The sequence below is a fragment of the Podarcis filfolensis genome, assembly GCF_964270895.1.
Source record: "Podarcis filfolensis genome assembly, chromosome: 17".
NCBI classification, from domain to species: domain Eukaryota; kingdom Metazoa; phylum Chordata; class Lepidosauria; order Squamata; family Lacertidae; genus Podarcis; species Podarcis filfolensis.
The window spans coordinates 39602023-39629171 of NC_139621.1; positions in this window are offsets into that span (position 1 = coordinate 39602023).

The following is a 27149-nucleotide window of genomic DNA, read 5'->3' on the forward strand; positions in this document are numbered from 1 at the left end:
CAAATGCATCCATTCTTAAGGAAATTAGCCCTGAGTGCTCACTGGAAGGACAGATCGTGAAGCTGAGGCTCCAGTACTTTGGCCACCTCATGAGAAGAGAAGACTCCCTGGAAAAGACCCTGATGTTGGGAAAGATGGAGGGCACAAGGAGAAGGGGACGACAGAGGACGAGATGGTTGGACAGTGTTCTCGAAGTTACAAACATGAGTCTGACCAAACTGCAGGAGGCAGTGGAAGACAGAAGTGCCTGGCATGCTCTGGTCCAGGGGGTCACGAAGAGTCGGACACGACTAAACGACTAAACAACAACAACAACTTTTCTTCATAGGTTTTGCAGGTTAACTTTTCTTCACAGGTATGCGGGCGCTGCTACGTTAAGGTCGCTGTTAAAGGGCCGGAAAGGAATTTCCCTGCATTGGCAGGTTTCGCCTTTCCCGTAGCAAAACGTCACAACTTTGGCGGTATCAGGCCTTGGGCGGAATCCTTTAGTCCATCTTCCTCTTTGCGGCGGCGATACCAGGGTTCCCCGTTAAAGGGGTTTCTGAAGGGAGGCTTTGACCGTACGCCGAGAGGTCGTCATTGCTCTCCCCTGCAGCAGCGGCGTAACGGGGGCGGCTATCTCTGCTTGAACATATGTTCTCCAGAGCCGGCCCATCCCCCACACAAACACTGGATAACCCTGATGCTCCCTAGGTCCCCGGCTGGGGACTGGGGAGGGAGAACGCCCAATGCCTGAGCCAGGGTCTACCCACATTTGAAATTTAATAAAGTTCTGGCCAATTTAATCCCATAGCACGTTGTCTTGAGTCGTTATTCCACATGACGGGGGGACCGCTCGGGATCTGGGGACTCCGCCTGTCCACGCAAAGTACCCAAACTTCAAACTGATCTGAAGAACATAAGATTCTCCATGTTTTACATCCTCCGGCTGCACAAACTTTCCTAGTCCAGGAGGAGCAATAGATTTTGCTTGCCTGCTTGCTTATTTTTTAGCGTGAATCATTTGCACCCTTCTGATAGCCTCGTTCAGGTATTTCAAATTCAGGAGTGAAGACAAAGAGGCATTTTAAGCACAGTGGAAGTTGTTTGAATGCATATTCACAGAGGAACCCCCTGCCTGCCATACCCACCACAATGTTGAATATATATTCCATTCTCCTTCTTCACCCTTTATTTCATTTATTTTGAAATGGGAAAATGCGAAACAGGGGGTGCTCTGCATTGACACAGTGGGTCTCTGCTTTTCACATGTCTACCTATTTGCCTTTGGATGTTGCAGTGCTGGTCACTATTCCTGGATGTGAATGACACAAGTCCTGTGTGCATGCTACTTACTTGTAGGGTGTAAGGTAAAGGTAAAGGGACCCCTGGCCATTAGGTCCAGTCGTGACCGACTCTGGGGTTGCAGCGCTCATCTCGCTTTACTGGCCGAGGGAGCCGGCGTACAGCTTCCGGGTCATGCGGCCAGCATGACTAAGCTGCTTCTGGAGAACCAGAGCAGCGCACGGAAACGCAGTTTACCTTCCCGCCAGAGCGGTACCTATTCATCTACTTGCACTTTGACGTGCTTTTGAACTGCTAGGTTGGCAGGAGCAGGGACCGAGCAACAGGAGCTCACCCCGGCGCGGGGATTCGAACCGCCGACCTTCTGATTGGCAAGTCCTAGGCTCTGTGGTTTAACCCACAGTGCCACCTGCATCCCACTTCAAACTAGCGTAGGGCCATGTTTTCAGCCCGCTGACACCAGGTCTTCCTTTTAAAAATTAATGCATATTAATTGGCTGAATAGAAAGGTCAGTGCATAGAATCACAGAATTGTAGAGTTGAAAGGGGCCGTGAGAGTCATCTAGTCCAACGCCCTGCAATGCAGAAATGTTTTGCCTAATGTGGGGCTCAAACCCGCAACCCTGAGATTAAGAATCTCATGATCTACGGACTGAGCTATCCCAGCCGCACTCCTGACACCGCTCTTTTTAAAAGCAAATGCATGTTAGCTGGCTGCATAGCAAGGCTGGTTCAGGAGCATCTCCTCACATGTAGGGTTCTACACAGTGAGTAGATCAGCATAACCATATGCCCCAATCATGCAGAACACCCAGATGCAAGGAGGAGCCTGCCCTTTGACTTTTCTAGATATATTATAAAAAGATGACACAACATTTGGAGCAGGGCTCAAAGTAAGAATGCCTTACACACAAGTAGGGTTGAAGAACGGTTTTTAAATTGATTTATATATATTTTTTAAATATCTTAACTTGTTTTTAATCTTTGCTTTTTTATTGGTTTTTTAAATGAGTATTTTAGTTTATGAACTGCTTACGGGTTTGCTTGTTTTTTAATCAACCATACTATTTCTGTAACTAAATACATAAAATAAGCAATGGTACATGTACATAACATGTACCGAATATATTAGTGGCACTAACACGGGAGTTGTCAAACTCTGCACCTTCCGTTAGCATTTGAGAAAGGTAAAAATGATTGCGGCCTACCAGTACAAGGGCAGAACCTGTAACAAAATGGAGGCAAAGGTTGGCACATTCAGCTGGCAATTACTGACACCATTTTGTATTGCTTGCTTTGGATACTGCTAGAATTTTATTTTATTTTACATTGTGATTTCCATAATTCAGCTTTCTTCAACCTAACTACAGGCAGTGATTTTGGAGGTATAGTTATTCAGCCCCATTTTAGAATTGTTGGTCCAGAGGATCTCAGAATGTGGAGGATCAGAAACTCTAAATGGATATGGCTCTTTATTTTATATTTTCCCTCCTCAAATACCTCCTACTCGTCTCCTGTCACTTTTTCTCCCTTTCTCCTTTCACATTCTTGCATCCTGTTTCCACTCCCGAACTGCCAATTTCTTCCATCCCTCATCCCTGACCCTTTTACATTCACTTCTTCCTCCCAGGCAACTTCTGCCTCTTGCCTTCTTCCTCTCTAGTGCAAGGCTGCTCTGGAGTATTTCACAGAAAAGGCAGCATTCATAAACTGCTTTAAAGTTGGCTTTGGCTCATTTACTTACTTCTGAATTGGTCTCCCCACAGTTGGATTGGCATGAATCAGAACTGAAACCCTGCCGCCAGGTAACCTCTTGCATAAGTTAACACCTGTTGATAATTTAATACTCAGAAGAATATGCCACAAAGGAGGTATTGGCAGCCAGCACACCACTTAAGGAGGCTGTGTTTCCTGTTCTGCAGGAGATTGCTTTTCAGTCAAAGCAGTGGCTGCTCTCCTCCTGTTTGTAACAGCTGGAACCTGTTGATATTTGCATGCCAAAAGGGGGGGGGGGGGGGACTGTCAGTACTATGGGCATAAGATTGATCAGTAATATTATCGTGTCTGCGGATAGGTTGCTGGCAGCTGTTGTTTCAATGACAACCCTATACTTTCCTGCCTAGCAGAATTTCGTGATGTGCCATGAATGTTTGGTTGGGTTCCCACTTCTCCGCATGTCTTAAGCTTACAGATCTGTTGTGGAAATACTGCCTGAAAAGTGCAACATGGGTTCTTACGGTCTTCAAATAAAAACATTCTGAAGGTCCCAGGCCACAGAGAGGTTAGGCTGGCCTCAACTAGAGCCAGGGCTTTTTCGGCTGTGGCTCCGATCTGGTGGAACGCTCTGTCCCAAGAGACTAGGGCCCTGCGGGACTCGACATCTTTCCGCAGGGCCTGCAAGACAGAGCTGTTCCGCCAGGCCTTTGGTCAGGGCGCAGCCTGACCCCCTCCTTTGGCAATCTTCACAGAACTTTAGCTCAATGGTTGCCATCAATTTGATTTTAATTAATTTTTATAATGAAATGTTTTTAGAATGTTGCACTATTTTATTGTTGTTAGCCGCCCTGAGCCCGGCTTCAGCTGCAGAGGGCGGGATATAAATAAACAAATTTTTTATTATTATTATTATTATTATTATTATTATTATTATTATTATTATTTTGTAGCTGAAACGCAGCTCTTCATTCAGCTGGCTAAAGGGGTGGTAGCTACAGTATCAAAGGCCCTCATTGGGATAATGCTTGCAACATCACTTTTTCCAATTGAAACCTTGACGCAGTTTCGTAGACTTGTTGCTGTTGTTGGCAGCTGTTTGCCTCGAGAGCCATCCACCTCTGGGGATGAAGTCAAACAGATGTGTTAGAAGCACCAAAGTTAGCTCGTTGGAGTGCAAGCCTGGGATGCGTGAATGGAGGTCCTGGGCTGCCCAGGTGGCAAGACCTCACCTCTCAGCCTCCCTGATGTGGTCCAAAGGAAAGCAGAGCAATACGTTTGGCACCAGCTTGGCTGCAGGAGTTGCCAGAAGGAGACATATAAGACGCCATCCAAGCGTCTTAGGGACTCCACTCCAGATTTGTGTGTAAGCTTTCCTCCTTAGCCTTTCTTCTCCCAAAGATATCCCACAAGGAGTTTCCTTCTCCTCATATGGGCTACCTTCCCAGGTTGACATGCCTCATCTTCACCTCACTTCCCTCTACAATATATGCAGAAACTGCCTTCCTAACTGTTGGACTCACTACTAGTCTTGTCTGCTCAATCTGCTGGAGCCTGTCTTCACCTGCAGGGAAAGTCCCTAACTCACCAAGGACTGGAGACTCATCAGCTACCCTCACCTGGTTTAGCCAGTCACTCAAAACTGTTTCCTAGAGTGTGGCCGCTGTCGCATGCTGATAGCTTCTAGGACCCACAGGTGAGAACTGAGTGCAGGCTGAGGACCAAAGGTGGACAAACTACTCCAGAAGGAGCACAATGTCCCCTCCACCAGAGGTACTAACCCTCCTCTAACATCCCATGCACCCCACTGCCTGTACAGGCATGTTTTATTAAGAGAACTTTGAACTAAGATGCTGGTAAACTTTCATGGGGACTTCTTTTAAAATGCAAACTGATGAGGGCATGTGGAGAACTATGTTTAAGATTAGGAAAAAATGAGAAAGTGAGAGAAACCAACATTGACATATTCTCTTATTCTTACTCACATTCTTAGATTCTGACCTCTTATCATTGAACTCAAACTTCTCCCGTTTGTTTATCTTGTGCAAAAGAGTGTGACCACTGCCACATGTTGACAGCTTCTAGGAGCCACAGATGAGAGCTGAGTTCAGGGTGGGGTCCAAAGTTGGGCAAGCTACCCCTGAAGAAGTAACCCCAGCTGAGGTACTACCTTCCCCTAATACCCCATATACTAGACTTCCTCAACCTCAGCCCTCCAGATGTTTTGAGACTACAATTCCCAGCATCCCTGACCAATGGTCCTGCTAGCTAGAGATCATGGGATTTGTGGGCCAAAAACATCTGGAGGGCCGAGGTTGAGGAAACCTGCCATATACCCTTTCTTAGACAATATTCCCTACTATAACTAAGCCTAAGAACACAACATTGAATTGAACCCACATTCTTCTCCAATTATCCTCACCTTCATTGTCTTTCCTTCCTCCTTTTATCATCTTCCCCGTGTCAAATGTTTAGATTATTTTTATTAGATGGGAAAGAACTGGCTGCAATGACAGTTCATTGTTGTTGTTCTGGTGGACAACTTTATCCTGCTTGGTTTCTGGTGGTTCCTTCACCAGACACCTCCCCTACTATCTTGAACATCTTAGTCACTGACATACTAGACAGCTCCCCACGAAGGTGGGAATCTGAGTCACACAGCAGTGGTGACAGCAATAGGAGATTAGCCAGGCAGTGGGAGGGGAAAAAAATGAGTCAGGTCTCATTTGAAGCTCAATCTGTCAAATCCACACTTTCCAAAACAATATGCAGACTGGACCACAGCTATCCTTTGAAATCTGCACTTATCCAAATTCTGCTATGTAGTTTGCCCCCCAAACCATGTTTATGCAAAAATGCATATGTTTAGGGGGATGTGTGCATAAAAAAGAACACTTTGGTGCAAATGAGGGACAAAAGTGCATTATATTGGGGAAAACTTCTTGGAAAATTTGTACATTAGTCATAACTGCAAGTAAGAATTTTTCTTTATTGCGAGAAATTTACAATAAAATTCTGGTGAATTTTTATGAGGATTTCTTTTTAATGGCAAATTGCTGAAAAATGTGGGAAATTGAATTTAAGATTGGAAAAATGAGAAACTGTGAGAACCAAAATTGACAAATCAATCCATCCTTACCAGAGAGAGTATTTTTTTTTAGATGAGAATGTACCAGATTTACTGAATGAGTAGAACTGAAAACATGGGTGTCAAGCACTGAAACTGGTGGACAATATTGCTATGAGTTTGTGGGTGCCAAACACCCTAAATTCCTGAGTCTAGTAGGTGTTAGAAATTAATCAATGTTTGAAGTGTTAAAACTCGGTGCTAGACTCATGTGGATTAAGACAGACGTGTATTAAGATGTGTGCTAGACAACACTAATCCCCTGGAATCAGCAAGTCTTAATAACTAATTAAGCAAGGCTAACTTCCTTAACCATTAATGAACCATTAAGAAAACAAAGGATCAAGGGACTTGGGAGGACAAATGGGTGGGGTCCCTCCCTTCCTCTACAGCTAAAGCCAGAGTTTAGAGAGAGACTGAAGTTAGCTGGCAAGGGTTAACAAATTAGGACACATGCAGTTGCAAGTCACAGCAGCAGCCTCTATTGAGAGTGCACCAGCCTATTCAAAAATTGGTCTGAAACATCTTGGAATCAGCAAAGACAGATTTCTTCCACTTCCTAATCCATTTAAGACAATACTGCACCACTTATCAATTAATTTAGTAAGAGCCCAGGTTATTGTGTGACCTTCCATTTAGTACCAAAACACATCCACCAAGTGTCAAGCCACTCTCTAATTGTTGCTGTTTAGTCGTTTAGTCGTGTCCGACTCTTCGTGACCCCCTGGACCAGAGCACGCCAGGCACTCCTGTCTCCCACTGCCTCCCGCAGTTTGATCAAACTCATGCTGGTAGCTTCGAGAACACTGTCCCACCATCTCGTCCTCTGTTGTCCCCTTCTCCTTGTGTCTTTTCCAGGGAGTCTTCTCTTCTCATGAGGTGGCCAAAGTATTCTCTATTTAGAAAACCACATATAACCATTCTCCCCTGGAAATCTTCCTGGTGATTTCAGGAGCGCAGTCTCGCTGTCAATTTTTGTTATTACTTTCGGTATTTATATAGTCCACCTTTCAGAGCTGCCACTCTCAAGATGGCTCTTGACATGTTAAACAAGATCTACAGCAGCACAACAAAAAATAAAAAGATCATCTAAAGCACAATGCTCCCCATGTTGTACAAATCTGGTTCTTCAAAGTTCTACAATGTGCATGGAACCTCCTAGAAGCTGAGTGGGGTCCCCACTCCCCACTCATCCCCACTTTCTCATCTGTGGGATGTTAGTTGTGTCGAGAAACACCTGAAGAGGACAATCGAGTCCACAGATTTCCTTTGTCATAGCTAACAATACCCATTCTCCAAAATATGAGATGGTTGGAAGATTTCACTTAAGAGGGTAATAAGCGATACATATGCTGGAAAAGTATTAACATTTATCCTAAATGACATTTATATCAACCCAGCTGCAATTAAAATAGATGCAAGCTCAATCACCTGATAACTTACTTCTGAATTTTATAAAGGAAGGGAAAAAAACAGGATGTGGGTTTGAACCTAAGAGCAAGAAGGTGGTCCATGGAATATATTATTTTGATGAGGAGATTGTTCCAGAAGCAACCAGGGAAGGTGGGGAGAAACTAATTTGTTTGTACATCAGATCATATCATTAGAAGCAATTTACAACCTTTTGTGTTTTGCATAAAAGTGGAGCTGGAAGTTGGGCGAGAGGAGGGATGATAACAGAGTGGCAATTTCCCCTGTGCCTGTAAATAACAAACATTGTTAACCAATGAATGAATGATGGAGGTCAATGGGCCATACAGTCATTAGATTATTTAAGGATGTGCTGTGGGTTATAAGAGGGTTGGGTATACTAATGACATTCTTTGCTTCTGCTGCAGGAAAAGGCCTCTGCAAGCAGAGATAAGCATTCGCAGCTTAGAATGCAGTACAAGAGCCAATCATCCAAATGAGAAAATTTCACTTGAGTTGTGTTTAATGCACTTACTTATCCAGACCTTTCATGAGAACGGAACTCTCAGAGATTTGCCAGCTAGGAAACTGGCTGCTCAAAGAACAGGGCATTAGTAATGGGCAAACCTCTTCTCCATTCAAAATAGGCTTGACTAAATTGAAACCTCCCCTCCCCCTCCCCATGGAAAATAATTTGCACTGTTTCTAAGCCCGCTCCAAATTTCAGTCTTAATTATGCGGTAGGTAGTGTAATCTGGAGTGCAACAATGCCCTCAAAGCTCCTCCCAGGCATCCTTTATGACAATCCCAACTCCAACTGAACCTTCGTTCTTCTTGCTCTATACTTTCCCCCAAACTAAACTGGCAGAAAAATGGGGGGGCGGGCTTGCAACAAGGAGGACCTCAGTTATGTGACAGAATGCTGCCCCAACATATCAGGCTCCAGGTCACCTAGGAAATGTAGCTTTCCCAAGTATCCGAGTAACAAAGCGATCAGCAAAGCCTGATACCAGCATGAGTTTGACCAAACTGCGGGAGGCAGTGGAAGACAGGAGTGCCTGGCGTGCTCTGGTCCAGGGGGTCACGAAGAGGCGGACACGACTAAACGACTAAACAAAATGCTGGATAACTTAAAAGTTATGTGCTTGAATGCAGAAGTTGCCTGCTTGTGAGGACATCACATAAGGAAGGATAAAGAAGCATTAAATGAAACCTTTGAAATGAAAACTTTTTACAAATTGCTGAAGGAAAAGGGGGAAGAAAGAGCTGGGGGGGGCCTTCCCCATCCTTTGGACTCCCTGGGAAACTCAACAAACTACACAGGGCCCTTCTTTTGCATCCTGAGAAAAACAGGAGTGAGAAATTGAAAATGCATTAAAGGAAAATGTTATGAAAATGATATATAGATGGTATATCACACCAGTAAAACTAGCAAAAATGTACAAAACATGTAAGAAGTGTTGGAAATGTAAAGAAAAAGATGGTACATTTTTTCATATGTGGTGGGAATGTAAGAAAGTGAAAAGCTTCTGGGAGTTGATATATAATGAGTTGAAAAAAATGTTGAAATATACATTTGTTAAGAAACCGGAGGCCTTTCTCTTAGGAATTGTTGGTAATGAAATAAATAGAAAGGATTATAAAATTTTCCAATATGCAGTGACAGCGGCAAGAATATTACTGGCCCAGAATTGGAAACAAGAACAAATACCAACGTTGGAGGATTGGAGAACGAAGCTGATGGACTATGCAGAACTTGACAAACTGACTGGGAAGATTAGATATCAACGAGATCAAAAATTCATCGAGGACTGGAGAAAATTAGCAGAATACTGGGAATGTATAAGTGATAACGAAATAACGTTAGTGGCATTCAAAGAAGCTCTGTAACAGAATAAGAAACATTGTAAAAAAGCAAAATATAAGAGGGGGGTAGGCATAAAGGCAATATTAAAATTTGAAAATGTGTATTTAAAAAATTAGAATTTGAATGATTGGCAGAGAAGCTGAAGGAAGTCAAAAAATCGAAAAGTTTAATATAAATTGTTAATGTGGTATAAATGCATGGAAAATTAATAAAATATATTTATAAAAAAAAAGAGAAATTGAAAATGCATTCGCTTCCCTAGTTCTAAAAGTAGGTACATAATCTAGAAAGCTACATCCTTGATGTTATATACTTAATATCAGGGCCGGATTTAGGTTTAATGAGGCCCTAATCTACTGAAGGTAATGGGGCCCTTTGTATAGCAGGCAGGGCCCATTACTTACATCATAGGAGTCTACACAACGCAACACAACACAAAACACTGTTGCTGTATGCATGTTTTATTTTATTTGTTTTTTATCTTATATTTTGGAAATGTACATCCAGGGTTGTTTTTTCCTTTAATTTTTTTTGGGGCCCCCCCAAGAGAGTGGGGCCCTAAACTACAGCTTGTTTAGCTTATAGGTAAATCCAGCACTGCTTGATATATTCAGAGCTTTGATGTTCCAAATGTATGGTCATGAAATAAAAGGAGGGGTCCGCTTATGGATCAGCAAGTGTTTAAAGAATAGGAAGTATGGTGTACAGCAGCTGTGAAAAGAGCAAATTCTGTGCTAGGGATTATTAGAAGCTGACAAAATCTAGTTAGGTCCCAGAAGGTCAAGGGAAGGAATTTCTTGACAATGCCAATGTCAGGCTTCTTTGCACAGGTTTTTCTTATCTCACTCTTTGATCTCAAAAAGAAACAAGTTTTTTTTTTTTTACCAGTACTGCTTTAACCCCCCCGCACACAATTCTTGCATATTATGTGCATGATTATTCACATTATTATACATTACATATTCTGTGCATGTACACTCCAGGTTTCCTAAGGTAACTAGCTGATCAACAGATACATATAGCAATGAATGCAACTGTATAAGAATATTTATGTATCACGAAATTAAAAGACACCTGCTTCTTGGGAGAAAAGCAATGACAAACCTAGACAGCATCTTAAAAAGCAGAGACATCACCTTGCCAACAAAGGTCTGCATAGTTAAAGCTATGGTTTTCCAAGTAGTGATGTATGGAAGTGAGAGCTGGACCATAAAGAAGGCTGATCACCGAAGAATGGATGCTTTTGAATTCTGGTGCTGGAGGAGACTCTTGAGAGTCCCATGGACTGCAAGAAGATCCAACCTCTCCATTCTGAAGGAAATCAGTCCTGAGTGCTCACTGGAAGGACAGATCCTGAAGCTGAGGCTGCAAGACTTTGGCCACCTCATGAGAAGAGAAGACTCCCTGGAAAAGACCCTGATGTTGGGAAAGATGGAGGGCCCAAGGAGAAGGGGACCACAGAGGACGAGATGGTGGGACAGTGTTCTCAAAGCTACCAGCATGAGTTTGACCAAATTGCAGGAGGCAGTGGAAGACAGGAGTGCCTGGCGTGCTCTGGTCCAGGGGGTCACGAAGAGGCGGACACAACTAAACGACTAAACAACAACAACTTATAAAATTATGCCTCAGAAATATAGCAGTGCGTGGAGCTTCACTCGTAAGACTGAATTTATTTATTTTTAAAATTTGTATACCGCTTGATTCTTGAAATCTCTAAGCAATTGATATGGAACATAACATGTACACTAACATTATCAGTAAAAGTCAGAAGTTAAGAGCAAGTATAGACAGAATCAGTAGTTTGTGTTTGTGTGTGTGTGTGTGTGTGTGTGTGAGAGAGAGAGAGAGAGAGAGAGAGAGAGAGAGAGAGAGGGAGAGAGAGACAGACATACCTATTGGAATGCCTGTCAGCTTTACCACACTGCAAGACTGTAGGAAGAGCTTGGCAGGATCAGGCCAATTAGAGTGAAAAAGAGCTTCTTCTTCTAACTCTTTAAATATTTTGTACCCTTAACACGGTGACAAGAGATCCGCCTCCTAGGCCTTTCATTCACAGCCCCTGCTAGCCAGTTGTGAACAGGGGCAATAACTAGAAGTCTCTTGGCTTCCTAATTTTCAGCTGATACCAATTACGCTTAAAAGCAGTAGTGTTTTCAAATAGGCTGCGAACATTCCGCTGTCGTAACCTTTTAGTTCTAAGACAAATGTGCTTCTTAAATCATCCAGACTTACCTGTGCCTTAGAGGTTCAGTGGGATTCAAACAGTGACCAATAAGTCATTTGCTTCAAAACACTGGCACCTCAGCTCTCCTTTGATCCCTCTTCCTCCTCAGTGCTTTGAGAAGTCCTGTGTTGTAGATTGACAGTGACTATGTTGTGCAAACCTGCCACTGAGGGCAGTCTACTGTGAGCAGGTGAGAGTCATTTGCTTTGTTCCAGCAGCCGACCATCCCATTAGAGGCTGTTTTACCCTTTCCACCACTGGTGGCTGACCAAGAAAATACTCCTTTGGTAAAAACAAAAAACAAAATAAAAGTCCACCCTTTCGTTCTCTTTAATCTAGTGCTGCACCAGATGTTCGTGTGATAAGATTTTCAGTCCACAAGCCGTTTGCCGGACAAGGCAGTGCTTGCAAAACACACACATTCACTTTATATGCAAAAGAAGAAAACAGAACTTTTTTAAAAAACCACCCTGTTTAATTCCTCTTGCTCTCTCATGAATTAGGATATTTATTATGGTAAGCTAGCAGGGCGTACTTGTTTTACATGTGTGTGTGTGTTGGTTATTTTTAAGCCCATGTTTGCACAGCAAGTGAAACGGGATATTCTTTTAATGGAAACTAAAAAGCCACCATGCTGTTGGGGGTTCAGCACTCTAAAGATTCTATAACAAAAAGTCAAGTGCAAATTCAGCATTTTTCCTTGCCACAGTTGCTAATATGAAAGGTGAATGTTATGTACTGAGCTGAATCCTAGAACAATAGGATCCAGAATGCAGCAGTCTGATTGGTCCGCAGGAGCCACCCAATCCAGCTTCAGGTGGAAGTGAATCAGCGACCAGATTGGCCGGCAGGAGCAGCCAATCAGGCTTTTGGAGGAGGTGAATCCACAACCTGATGCTTTTGGTAATATTCATTCTTTATTGCAAGTAATGCTGTTAAAATGCATATATCATTGTACTAAACCTCTTATTCTGGCTGTTCTACCCTTTCATTTTTTTAAATTGTCTTTTTTAAAAACTAAGCTGTTTATATATTAACAAAACTTTAAGCAGTTGGTTCCAACCTTGAAGATAACAGTTCACGCTGAGCCAGGAAAATGTCCTAGCAACTGCACAGCAGAAATGAAATATACTCAGAGTCGAGAGTGGATTTCATGCTCTTTATTCAGCTCATAGTGGTGAGGAGGGAATGGAAGTCCCCTCAAAGTATCTGCTTTATATACATTATTTACACAATGGGCTGCACGTGATTGGCTAATTCCAGAATTCTCCTGTAGGCCAATCAGGTTGTGGATTCACTTCCACCTGGAGCTGGATTGGGTGGCTCCTGCCGACCAATCATACTGCTGCATTGTTCTAGGACCAATCAGACTGGTGCATTTTGGATCCTATTCAACTCAGTACATAACAAGAAATGATACATTTCTCCCACCCTCTGTGTGTGTGTGTGTGAGAGAGAGAGAGAGAGAGAGAGAGAGAGAGAGACAGAGACAGAGACAGAGAGCATTTTGCAAGCAATCTGGACTTCGCTACTTACTTTGGGCATAGATTATGTTCCCATGCATGTGAAGAAGAGGACAATACAGAAACATTTTCGATAGCTATACTTGTATTTTGGCAATGGAGAATGCTGCTTTGCAACCTTGTGGCATTCTGGATCCTGTGGGATAGTACTTTGTTCTGCACCCCATTTCTCTGTAAAAGCCGTTCACACTCTCCTAGTTTGGAGAAGGCTACACAGCTAACCCCAGAAGTGGTAACACATGTCTGCAACTCCCCCTTCTCTCATGCCTCACCTTGTTTTTCTGTTTTTACTTGCAAGGATCCTTTGTGTGACAGAGTATCACCCATCCTTAGGGTGTGTGTATAGGAGTAAGTCTACTTAAGTAAAGACATCTCTACTGTCCCAGCTTCCGTTTCCCTTTTCCCAAGGGTAGTTTTGCATTAGGGAGAGGATGCCCTAGCTGTTAGGAGAGGATGGTTAGGGAATAAAGCTTTTAAACTTCCATTTTTGGTCTTGGTTATTTGTCTATTCTCTTGCAAAGAACGACCCCAGGCTAAGTGTCTCAGGCTTGATCAGCCTGGCACACATGGTAAGGCCGTTGTTTTAAAGTTAACAACCCAGTTCCAGTCCTCAAACTTAGAATACTAACTCTGGTGGTATGGGGAAGGCTGGGTTTCTACTATCATTTATTCAATTCTAGTGCTCAAGCTAGAGTTCTGGAAGACTGAAGAAGACAAGGTGATCTCTTCAGGATAATAATAATAATAATAATAATAATAATAATAATAATAATAATAATATATTATGTATACCCCGCCCATCTGGCTGAGTTTCCCCAGCCACTCTGGTCAGCTTCCAATCAAGTGTTAAAAACAATACAGCATTAAATATTAAAAACTTCCCTAAAGAGGGCTGCCTTCAGATGTCTTTTGAAAAGAAGATAGCTGCTTATTTCCTTCACATCTCAAGGGAGGGCTTCCACAGGGCGGGCGCCACTACCGAGAAGGCCCTCTGTCTGGTTCCCTGTAACCTCACTTCTCGCAATGAGGGAACCGCCAGAAGGCCCTCGGTGCTGGACCTCAGTGTCTGGGCTGAACGATGGGGGTGGAGAGGCTCCTTCAGTTATACAGGACTGAGGCCGTTTTGGCCTTTAAAGGTCAGCACCAACACTTTGAATTGTGCTCAGAAACTTACTGGGAGCCAATGCAGATCTCTCAGGACCAGTGTTATGTGGTCCCGGTGGCCACTCCCAGTCACCAGTCTAGCTGCCACATTCTGGATTAATTGCAGTTTCCGGGTCACCTTCAAAGGTAGCCCCATGTAGAGCGCATTGCAGTAGTCCAAGTGGGAGACAGTCCGCAAGCAGGTAGGGTCTCAGCCTGCGTACCAGATGGAGCTGGTAGACAGCCGCCCTGGACACAGAATTAGCCCACGCCTCCATGGACAGCTGTGAGTCCAAAATGACTCACAGGATAGAGAAGCTCTGGCATGATGGACTCCTCTGGTGTTAGACCTTTCAAGGAGGTGTGGATGCAAAATGATGGTTCTGATGGCACATCCTCCTCTTAGCCCAAGTTGTTTGTACCCACAGTCTCTTCTCCTGGGGATGGGAAGTCAGAGCCTTGGGTCATTACAATCATCCCCATTAAGTGGAATCAGCTTCCCATAAAAATTCAAGCTTTCACCCCACACTTATGAAGCTCACTCAGTGCCTTCATCTCATTGAAACCCCATAACTAAGTGATCAAACATGCTCTCTCCCAGAACCTCTTTCCTGCTCATGTACATGCTTCGAAACGCCAATAGTCTATGCAGGCAGGTAAAATATAGCCAGCTAATGTAGATTGACTTTTTGATTTCATTTGCAAGTCTCTGTGGGTGTGATTTTGTTGCCTTCCCTTTTCCTTCTCCCCTCATCTTTTTCTTAAATAAGCTTTCCTTAAATACATCGCCATTTGGCTTCATTGGTTCAAAATGAATTTCTCACTAAAATCTTCCTGGTGCGCTAGAGGCACAGTTGTTAAGCTTCTGTTCTAATGATATTTCACAATGTTTTGTTAAGTTCTATGTCCCCTGAGAAAGTACATCCAAAACTCATTTTAGGTTAATGTTGCTAAGGGGAGGCAAGGAAGGGTAATTAATTGTCAGTAGGGTTTAGCAATTGCCCCTGTAGTCAGGCAGCCTAGAGCAGACTTTCTCTTCCTTGGTTCCCCAGATGATGTTGGACTACAACTCCCATCACTGCTAGCTAGCAGGACCAGTGAGCAGGGATGATAGGAGTTGCAGCCCAACAATATCCAGGTACACAAGGCTGAGAGAGGCTGACCTAGAGTTTTGGTGGGGAGGGTCAGCCCGACTAGTGAAGGCCTATCGGGATTCTGTTGTGGGGAACCTTTGCAAAAGCAGGGTTCACCAGTAAGGAAATTTTTCCTACCACGTCCCAGATCTAATTCATTAAAGTACCTTAAAGAGGGATAGTTAGAACTGTTGACCCTTTGGTTCTCATCTCACGCTAAAGCTCTGATCCGAGTGTCCGTGTCTTTATTTCTCTTTTAAAAAGGCAATAGATATTTGACAGCATTACGATATGGTGTTGAACCTATCTGAATTGTTTAGCCTAAGATGCAAAGTCAGTTTTAAAACCATTTTGAACAAGGGAAAAGGGAAGAGAAAATTAAAAAAAAACCAAATATGCATAGATAAGCACATAACCTATTACAAGCTCATTACTGTGCCACCACAGTCCTTGATTATTATTTTTGAGCTGTTTTGACTTGTGGCCAAAGAAATAATTAGACACCGTTATACACTACACTTTTGGCAAATTATCGTTTTGGATTTATCTATATATAGTGCAGTAGATTTACTTACCTTCACATAATTTAAAACTAGGCTGCCTTACTTGCTCGTGTTTTTAATTTGTTACACCATTAAAGTCACCTGGCTCTAAACACGCATGGACGCACTCCTATGAGGTCCCTTTTAAAAATTTGCCTGCCTAAAGTGCAGCCACAGGTTGTATCACATGGCGACACTCAGCTGATGGTAAGGCTTCCATCAATGGAACAGGGAAGGGAATTTTCAGCTATTGTTTCCCCTCCCCCCAGCAGCCCCCCCTCTGGAGGATCTACTCACCCCCTGCAGCAAATTTAGGGAGGGTGTAGGAGGTTACAGGATTGTTGTTGTTGTTTAGTCGTTTAGTCGTGTCCGCCTCTTCGTGACCCCCTGGACCAGAGCACGCCAGGCACTCCTGTCTTCCACTGCCTCCCGCAGTTTGGTCAAACTCATGCTGGTAGCTTCGAGAACACTGTCCCACCATCTCATCCTCTTTTGTACCCTTCTCCTTGTGCCCTCCATCTTTCCCAACATCAGGGTCTTTTCCAGGGAGTCTTCTCTTCTCATGAGGTGGCCAAAGTCTTGGAGCCTCAGCTGGAGGATCTGTCCTTCCAGTGAGCACTCAGGGCTGATTTCCTTCAGAGTGGATAGGTTTGATCTTCTTGCAGTCCATGGGACTCTCCAGAGTCTCCTCCAGCACCACAATTCAAAAGCATCAATTCTTCGGCGATCAGCCTTCTTTATGGTCCAGCTCTCACTTCCATACATCACTACTGGGAAAACCATAGCTTTAACTATACCGACCTTTGTTGGCAAGGTGATGTCTCTACTTTTTAAGATGCTGTCTAGGATTATCATTGCTTGTCTCCCAAGAAGCAGGCGTCTTTTAATTTCGTGGCTGCATGGATCACTGCCTTGCCGTGGTGAAGGGGCTTGAATAACTCAGAGAAGCTATGAACTACGCCGAGCAGGGCACCCAAGATGAACAGGTCATACTGGAGAGTTTTGACCAAATGTGATCCACCTGGAGGAGGAACCGGCAAGCCACTCCAGTATCCCTGCCAAGAAAACTCCATGGACAAAGACAGGATTGTTACCGTCTGCTGAATGACACCATTGCATGCAAACCACTGCTTCAAGCTCGGTAGCAGATGTGGACATGATCCTATGCATGATTACTTGGATGTAAGTCCTACAGAGCTCAAAGGAGCTTACTTCCTAGTAAGTGTGTTTAGGGTTGCAGCTCTAAAGTCTCAATTCATATCCACACAACCTGCTTGGGGCAATTCTTCCAAACCTTTGGACTGACTTGGAAAACTACTGAAGTATTTTAGCAGTCCAGAGAACTTTCTGTTATGGGACAGTGTATGAATGTCCTAAATAAACAATATATTTCCTCTCTTTTTGGGGGGGCAGAATTAAAGTATTTCCCAAATTAATTTGAGGGAAGATTTGGAGGGCTTGCCCATCTTTAGTATCACTACTCTCAAACTCAGAATATTTTTTGCAGCTGGCATTTCCTAGCGATGCCTCACCTCCCTTCTGCCCCTCCTAATCACAGTCTATCTTAGGAACCGAGATGACAGTGTGTGTAACAGAATGTGACACAAAAATAATTTGCTGTGTCCGGTATGCTAAACGCTTCCTTTCAGGTGCTGAATACCTAAGATGCAGGAGCCTCCATTATACCTAAAACTCCACATACAGCTTGATATTTCAGTTTCAGTGATATCACAACAGAACAGCTTAATCATATTTAAGTAGAAGTCAGTGACTATTAAAGATAAATGCCACAGGGGTTTAAAATCAGTTGGAATTAATTTTATCATATTCGCTTGCACATTTCTCTAAGAGAAAATGAATTAATTTGAGGAAAGAGAATCTACATGTAGCAGAAGAGGGGTCTGAATTCCTAAACTGCCTGGAAATCTACTATGAGGCTCCTGCACTGCAGAATTCAGCATGAGGGACATAAGGTCATAAGGAAACCCCGATGGAGTAGACCAAAGACCTGCCTGAACCAATTTCCTGCTTTCACCTTGGCCAACCAGTTGGCTATGGGAAGTCAACAAGCAGAACAGGAATGCAACAGGACTCTCCTTACTTCTGTTCTCCAACAGCTGGTATTTGGGGTATGCTACACCTGATACCAAGGGTGGTAAGGTAAAGGTAAAGGGACCCCTGACCATTAGGTCCAGTCATGGCCGACTCTGGGGTTGCTGTGCTCATCTCTCTTTACTGGCCGAGGCAGCCGGCGTACAGCTTCCGGATCATGTGGCCAGCAGGACTAAGCCGCTTCTGGCGAACCAGAGCAGCGCACGGAAGCGCCGTTTACCTTCCCGCCAGAGCAGTACCTATTTATCTACTTGCACTTTGGCGTGCTTTTGAACTGCTAGGTTGGCAGGAGCTGGGACCGAGGAACGGGAGATCACCCCATCGCGGGGATTCGAACTGCCGCCCTTCTGATCGGCAAGCCCTAGGCTCTGTGGTTTAACCCACAGCGCCACCCGCGTCCCCTAAAACCAAGGGTGGTAGTCAATGATAGTCTTCTGTCTCTTTGTCTTTCAACTTTCAACAGTGCCCTGCTTGAAGCAGAAATTTGGCACTCCCTACACCTCTCGCCTTCAGTTCCACTCAATTCACTATGACTTAGTTGTAATGCCCTGTGGCATCCCCCAGGCTTGGTGCCCAGTGCTGTGGAATCAGTCGCGCTGCCCTTAATCCAGGTGTATTCAATTTCTTATTTGTGCCCATTTTTCTCCACTGTTATAGCTACCCACAACTATCAAAGTAAATGAGCCTGATCCAATATATTTATTTTGGAAAGAACTGCAGGTGTGACCCAAGCAGAGTCAACCAGTTCTGAATAAATATCGTTGTTGTTGTTTGAATTTATATACCACCCTATACCTGGAGGTCTCAGGGTGGTTCACAGAATAAAATCAAAACATAAAACCACAGAATACTTAATCAAAATAAAAACAACAAATTTCATAAAGGAACAGTGATTGAAGATCTGCAAGACTTGTGTGGTAGGCTCAAAGAGTTCTTCTGCAAGGTATAGCCTATAGCAGGGGTGAGAGTTTCTGTCAGGAGCTTGTCCTACACTCAAGTAGGACCGTGGTAGAGACATGCCCGACTGGCATGTCCTCTCCCTCCCGGTCGTTCAGGAGCTTCAAAAGCTTTCTTCTGCCCAAACATCACAGCGACCAATGCCAACAGACATCGGCACACTTTGGGATCCACAGAGTCTTCGCAGCTTGCATGACAGATCTCAGCAACTCAGCATTTTGGCTAATCTCCTTTTATTTACATATAAACACACACGGGGCACTGCAACATGGCTCCCTCTCTCTAGTATCAGACAGCAAAGAGAAAAAGAACAAAGGACAATAGTCCCACTTCACGGAACACAGTAACACAAACATCCTGTCTCCGTCACTTCCCACTCTGCGGAGTCAAAACATACACCGTCATGTGATAGACAAAAATCCCATGACTGCAATCATGGAGCAGGAATTCTAACAGTTTCTAGTCCATGGGCCCATTGCAATCCACCAGGGGGTCCAATTTGCCATCAGTTGATGGGTAGGAGCTTGAGCAATATTTAAAGGAGGAGGGGGTGGCTGCTTCAAAGAGTGTCTTTGCAATGAGCTGTCAGGCAACTCCCCTCCCCATTCCCATTTGAGACTCTGAGGCTCAAACAGGAGCACAAGGGCTGTCTCAAAGCATTTTGCAAAACCCTCTTGAAAGCCGACCACCCTTCCGCCTTTAAACATTGCAAAGGGCTTTCAGATAGCACCGACATTCCTGTTCAAGCCTCCAGAGACTCAAACGGGAGTATGAGGTCTTTCCTAAAGCCCTTTGCAAATAGCGATACGGCTTTGAAGCTGCTCAGGGTTCTCATGTGCCCACCAGCCAGCTGGCAGAGGGCAAATGAAGAATTATCTTAATGGAAGCAGTGGAGTGCCTCAAGGATCAGTTATTGTTAACAAACGATTCTTGGGATACTAATGTTCACAAATGATCTGCGGTTGAGGGCTGGCAATGATGCAGCCCAGTTTGTGAATGACACCAGGACATGCGGGATGTTGAGAATAACAATGATTGTATGCTACACAATTCTGTAGCAATAGTGAAATGACAGACTTTGTGTAGCATGGTTTCTTAGACTTCAATCCTCTTACAAACAGTTGCCTAGGAGCAGTATGTCCCTTCCAGCCCAATGGGACTTTATTCCAAGTAGATCTATCTAGGATTACACTTTAATTGTTGTTCCTCATGTGCTAGCAACTACCTGTAAACCCTACCTCACTCAGAAAGCTAATCCAGAGGCCCTGGGGAGGGCAATGAACCCAGAAGAGTGACAAGTCCAGCAAACTCACGCTAACAAAATTTTAGCAAGACTCCCTCAAAAGACAAACCTAATAACAAAACAGTTACAGTGATTTGCCAGGAGCAGGTAACTACAAACAAGAACTGTTCCCAGTAAATAAAGGTGGTGAGAGAGTGTGGGAGAATCACCATCACCGCATCTGAAAGATGGAGAATGAACTCAGAATAACAGAATTGTAGATCTGGAAGGGACCCAGAGTGCCATCTAGTCCAACCCTCTGCGATCCAGGAATCTCAACTAGATCATACATGAGAGATGGCCATCCAGCCTCTGCATGTTAATGGATATAGGTTCAAGTGCTATGATCCAGGCTGTATGTCAACAGGATTTCCCTTGACTAACAGCAATTTAGCAGCTAAACTGATCTAACCAATCTGAAGACGATCATTTAAACACAAACATGCCCCAAAGCCCAGTTTTCACAATTCCGGGCTGATTTAGCATAATTTTATTTAAACCAGACAACGCTCTCTCATAATTTTATTATTTTTAGTTTTTAAAAAGCTGTTTGTTTTTGCTTGCTTGCATGCCTTAAATCTGCTTTTTTGGTTTTGTTTCCACTGTTGTTTTCACAAAGCCTTCCTGTGGAAACTTAAACCAGTTTATCAATGCACATTGAAGTCAAGGTACAACATTGCTCTTACGTTTCTGTGAACAGATTAATTGCTGTGGTTTGAATGGATATACTGAAAAGAAGGTGCAATCCAAGTGCCTGGTGATCTCCTAGCAGCCTTTCCCAAACATGGAGTCCCTGGTGTTGCTGGACTACAACTCCTATCACCCCCATCCATTGGCCATGCTGGCAGGGGCTGATGGGAGCTGGAGCCCAGCAGCATCTACAAGGCCACAAGTCCCCTTTTCCTGGCATATACCGGTAAATAGATCTCTCCTGCCATGGGCCTGTCAGCACTTGGCCCTCATGTCCCACCCTTTATCTATTCTGCCTGCCTAATTGGCTGCCAGCCTATTCAGCCACTTAGGCTCGCCCATTCCTGGGGCCCACTCAGGTTCACATGGGTGTTGCAGGTAATTCACGCTTAGCCCCATTCCTTGTTTCCTTGCTGCAGCTATTTCTAAGCAGCAGCACATGCAAGGGACCCATGCTATGCTTGAAAGAGAAGTCTTTTTCCATTAGCTACTGAACAAGCAGATCATACAAGTTCACTGTCTCCTTGCCACACTGCAAATGATCTCTCAACACCATGTCGTATTTTAAAAGCTTCTTGTGGGATGCAGCAGTAAAAAATTCCATCATGACCTTTCAGAAGTCCGAGAGAGGGGCAAATTGGTTTTGGACAGCGACTGAATCACATCTAGCAACTCACGGCCATCATGCCTCTTCCATCATGGCCCAGCTGCTTTCTGCAAGACGTTTTTAAAAAATAAGTGTAAAACATTTGACTTCAGCTCCAGTGGTGGAAGAACCCTCTCCGTCACCCGGTAAGAGACAAACCGCCTGGTGACGCATGCGCGATGTCTGTATGGACTGCGCATGTGTGGCAGCCTGCCTGGACATCACACACAAGTGGCAGCCCATCCGGACGCCCGGCACCCACACTGATTGCATGTGTACCCTCTGTCGCTCTACAGCTGGGGGGAGGCAGTGGGCCATCTTGTCACACACCCCCAGGGCAGTGCCCAGGGCGGTCCGCCACCTCCGTACGCCCCTGTTCACCTCTATAGTTTGTATAGTTTTTGCAAGGCCCCCCAATTCAGTTTGGGGCACTATTCAGCAATTCAGATCAGGCCCCAAATGCAACCAAATCCCACCCAATTCAGACCCTGAATCCAAATCAAAATTTGGAAACATGAATATTTGGTCCTCCTGTTGAAACCAAAACAGCCACATAGGTGCATGACGTTTTGAGAGATGCTAGCTAGTCCCTCAAGATGGGATTAATTCCATAAAATTTCAGACAGGTAGATCCAGGGCAGGGTTTGGCACCTCAAAGTGTTAGGCACCTTAAAGTTTGCCTTACAAAAAAAATCCTAAAGGTAAAATGGCCATAACTATCTTGGTTGATTTTCCAACCATAAGTGTATGTTATGTACATATGTGATAGCCCCTCCAGAGAACACTAACCATATCTAAGCACATCAAAGTGTGGACAGATAAGTCCAGGTGTTTTTGTGCTAACCACCTTTAAAGTGTGTGAGGTGTGTGTGTGTGTGTGTGTGTGTGTGAGTGAGTGTGTGTGTGTAAAAGACAGTACATTCAGACATTGGGAAGTTTCCGACCTGCTGGTATTAGCAGCCTCTCTTGTTTCCAGTTACTGGATCTCAGAGTTGGTGGAGCGTAGTGGTTAAATCCTATACACAATTATTTGGAAGCAAGCTTGGAAGAGGCACTAGGGATCTGGCAGGGCTGCAATGGAAACCGTGATGCGCCAGGGGAATACTCAAAGGCAAATGGATGGTGCTACAGTAGAAACATAGTGAGATTAAGGAAATGGAAGAGGCGACGATAAGAATAATACACTCTTAGCTACCTGGAGAACTAAGATTCCTTACAACTCTGGAGGCCCCTGGGTATATATTTGGGGACGGAATCCTGGGGGGAGTCAGGTTTTTGTTGGGGGTATATCAGTAGGATCCTAAGGCCCATTAAGGGACGTTGGTGGTGTTATGTACTGAAGTTCTCACCCTGGGCTGGCAGGGGGATACTGTAGATAGTTATGCAAATGAAGGATCAAAAGTGATGTTCAGTGATTGGATAGTTTTAGAAAGTTGCAACAGTTACTCTGGAGGTCTATATAAGCTCCTCAGTTCAGTTCTGTTCCAGCTTACAAATAAAGAGCTGCTTTGGAAGAATCGCTGTGTCGTCTGATATGTTTGCCCACAACTTAACAGGTGGCGCTGTGGGTTAAACCACAGAGCCTAGGACTTGCCAATCAGAAGGTCGGTGGTTCGAATCCCCGCAATGACGGGGTGAGCTCCCGTTGCTCGGTCCCTGCTCCTGCCAACCTAGCAGTTTGAAAGCACGTCAAAAGTGCAAGGAGATAAATAGGTACCGCTCCGGCGGGAAGGTAAACAGCGTTTCCGTGCGCTGCTCTGGTTCACCAGAAGCGGCTTAGTCATGCTGGCCACATGACCCGGAAGCTGTACGCCGGCTCCCTCGGCCAATAAAGCGAGATGAACGCCGCAGCCCCAGAGTCGGTCACAACTGGACCTAATGGTCAGGGGTCCCTTTACCTTTAAGGCCCATTGCTTTTGCCCCCAAAATTAGTCCAAAACCAAGACAGCATTAGAGCTAGAATAGGAATTTCCTCCCACTGGAGTCAAATTTTAAAAAAACAAGGAAAAAGTGAAAAAGCCCCCAACTCTACCCAACCTGGACATACACACCTCCCACCCTAGCTGTGGGGCTTGGGCAGTGGCAATAGTCACAACTATAGCATCTTGATCACCCATAACATAGGATTGCTCTGATAAAAACTAATCTACTATTGTTCACATGTACCACATGTAAACCTTGGTAAATAAATTTGCTTACTTGAAAGATTTAGTCTCTTTTTCCTGTTTGGCTTGATTATCTGTTTGCCAGGGTTTAGCACCTTGTTTGTTATTTATTCTCCAGATATAGGAGGTAATACTTAATTTATAATGCTAGGTGGGTCTCCTCATCAGTCGCAACAGAGTGTTAATTTGAATACTAAGTGGCATAATTAATCTAATTTTATTTCAAGGTTAACAAAATGAATTTCATTACATTTGAGAATGGAATTAATGGCACAGAATAAGAGCAGCATAGCTGAATTTGTCAAGAGGATCCAAGAAACTGCTTGTCAGTTCCAATATACACTATTCCTCTAATGTAGTGCTTTTTAAATGAAAATGTAATTGTAAAAAATAATCTATGGAGTAATTAGCAGGTCAGAAAAACATCTTCTTCCATTTTCATCATGATTGATGACCCAGGTAAAATTAATCTATATTCCTGACTGAAACTGCAGACACACAGTTAAGTTTAGCATAATTTCAAATGTCAAAACTGAGAAAGGAAACAGCCATCTCCTGTTCTGTTCCTTCACCCAATCTCCTGCATTCACTCTCTTCTCCAGCCTATGTGACGCAGGGCTAGACTTTTTTTAGAGCATGCAGGGGGAAATTGTGAACAGCCACAATAAACAGGTTTTATAATACAGTAAGCACAGAACTTCCATGCATTTAACTTGTGTGCATTCAGCTTTATGCACTTTGCAAAAATAAAACAAAAATAAAAAGGGGTTGGGAGTCCAGGAGCAAGACCACCCGCCATTGCACCCAATGAGTTTCTACTACAATGGTACCTTGGTTCTCGAATTTAATTCGTTCCAGGAGTCTGTTCAACTCCCAAAACGGTTCGAAAACCCAGGCACAACTTCTGATTGGCTGCAGGAGCTTCCTGCACTCAATCGGAAGCCACGTCGGACGTTCGGCTTCCGAAAAACGTTCACAAACCAGAACACTCACTTCCGGGTTTGCAGCGCTCGGGAGCCAATTTGTTTGGGAGCCAAGCTGTTCGACTACCAAGGTATATGCTATTTTGGCTTTAAGCGGCATCCCTGGAATGTGACCCCCGCATAAGCTGCAAGCTTATGGTACACAAATGAGGTTGTGGTGAGCATGCCAAACATTGTTCCCGCTGCACCCTCTCTCACTACTGTGGAACATTTAGAAGTCAAGGCCCAGCCACCAGGTTAAACAAATGAGCAGGACATGGGACAGTTCCGCCATCTTCCTAAGACCAGCAAGCACAGCAGAATGAAAAGCTGAGTTCTGCTCCCAAGGATACTTCATCTGAGCCCAGCTCTAGACATATAAAACAGTAAGGAGCTTTGGATAGCTTTCCCCAAGCCCCAGAGAAAACAGGACTTCCTAAGAAAAAGTGGTACCTTGGGTTACATACGCTTCAGGTTACATACGCTTCAGGTTACAGACTCCGCTAACCCAGAAATAGTGCTTCAGGTTAAGAACTTTGCTTCAGGATGAGAACAGAAATCGTGCTCCGGCGGCACGGCAGCAGCAGGACACCCCATTAGCTAAAGTGGTGCTTCAGGTTAAGAACAGTTTCAGGTTAAGAACGGACCTCCGGAACGAATTAAGTACTTAACCCGAGGTACCACTGTACTGGGAAATATCCTAAAGCTACTACCCCCCTGTGCTCTCAACAACTGTGCAGTCTTAACATATTAAGATTTTAGTGAGAAAATTCTTTTAAAAACCAATTAAGCCAAATATCCAACTATAAATACTTTTATGGGGGGGGGCAGGGAGAGACATTAGGAAGAAAAAGAGAAGTCACCAATCGCACACAGACTTTCAAATGAAATCATTATGCCTCCCTAACTTAGCTTATTAACATGTTGACTGCCTGAGCAGGTTTCAAAGCAGATTGCTGGTTTGAGCAGAGCTTCGGTTTCAAAGCATGTGCAAGTCCAGTTTTGGACCCTTAATTAGGTGGTTCCAGGAAGAAAAAAATACTTGGGTGAAGCTTCACATATTTTGAAAGCTTTAGATGAGTAGAAATTTAAACTACAGTGGTACCTCGGGTTACATACGCTTCAGGTTACGTACACTTCAGGTTACAGACTCTGCTAACCCAGTAATAGTACCTCGGGTTAAGAACTTTGCTTCAGGATGAGAACAGAAATCGCATGGTGGCAGCAGGAAGCCCCATTAGCTAAAGTGGTGCTTCAGGTTAAGAACAGTTTCAGGTTAAGAATGGACCTCCGGAACGAATTAAGTTCTTAACCTGAGGTACCACTGTATAATACTTTATTGTCACTTGTACAACTTGTATACAGTGAGATTACACAAGCACACACACACACACTCAGCTCTCTTAGTCTTAATTCCCCTCGTTTACTGACGCACACCCACCAAACCCAAAAGTCAGTTGCCCTGTTGTTATCTTTTCATTCAGCAGCCCAACAACCCACAGATAGAAGCCATTTTTTACCCTGTTGGTGCGACTAATCCTGCTTCTATATCTTCTGCCCGAGGGCAGGAGATCAAGAAAGTGCCAGCCAGGGTGTGAATCGTCCCTGAGAATTTTCCTCACTCTCCTGAGGCAACGTTCACGGGACAGCCCATAATATCTTGTGCTGTATTCACCACCCTCTGTAGGCACTTCCTATCAGTTGATGTCAAACCAGCGTACCACACCGTGATGCAGTATGAAAGGACACTTTCTATTGTGGACCGGTAGAAGGAGATCATCAAATGTTGATTGATATCGTTCTTTCACAATACTCTGAGGAGATGGAGTCTCTGAGGAGATGGAGACTTAACCACCTGGTTAGAAGCGACACCCTTGACGGAGACAGACTATGGTTTGGTCCAGTAGTAAGATTGTACGCTCCATCCCTGATGTCAATGGTGTCTGGGGCCAATCAGAAATGTACAGAGACACTCCTTAGTTACTGTTGAATTACATTACATACGAACTGGCTAATTTTGACTACCTGGGGCATAACAACATCAACAACAAACTAATCTCATGTTTCTTGTGAATAGAGGAGAGGATTTCAGCCTGTCGTAGGCTTCCAGAGAAGTGGTCTAAATACAGACATTCTAGCACAGGTGCTCAGTTCAGAATCTAGGGCTCATCACACTAAATCTCATGGCGTGAGATGGTGGATAATCTGTTTTCATCAAAGAGCAGAATGACAGGGGAAAGCTACCTCAACCCCCAACTCCCTGTTCACCTTTCTCACTCACTCACCTTGGAGTTTTCAGTACCCTGCCAACATCTTCTCTCTTCTATATCAGAGCCAAACTAGACTGCAGTTAATGTGGTCGTGTTTTG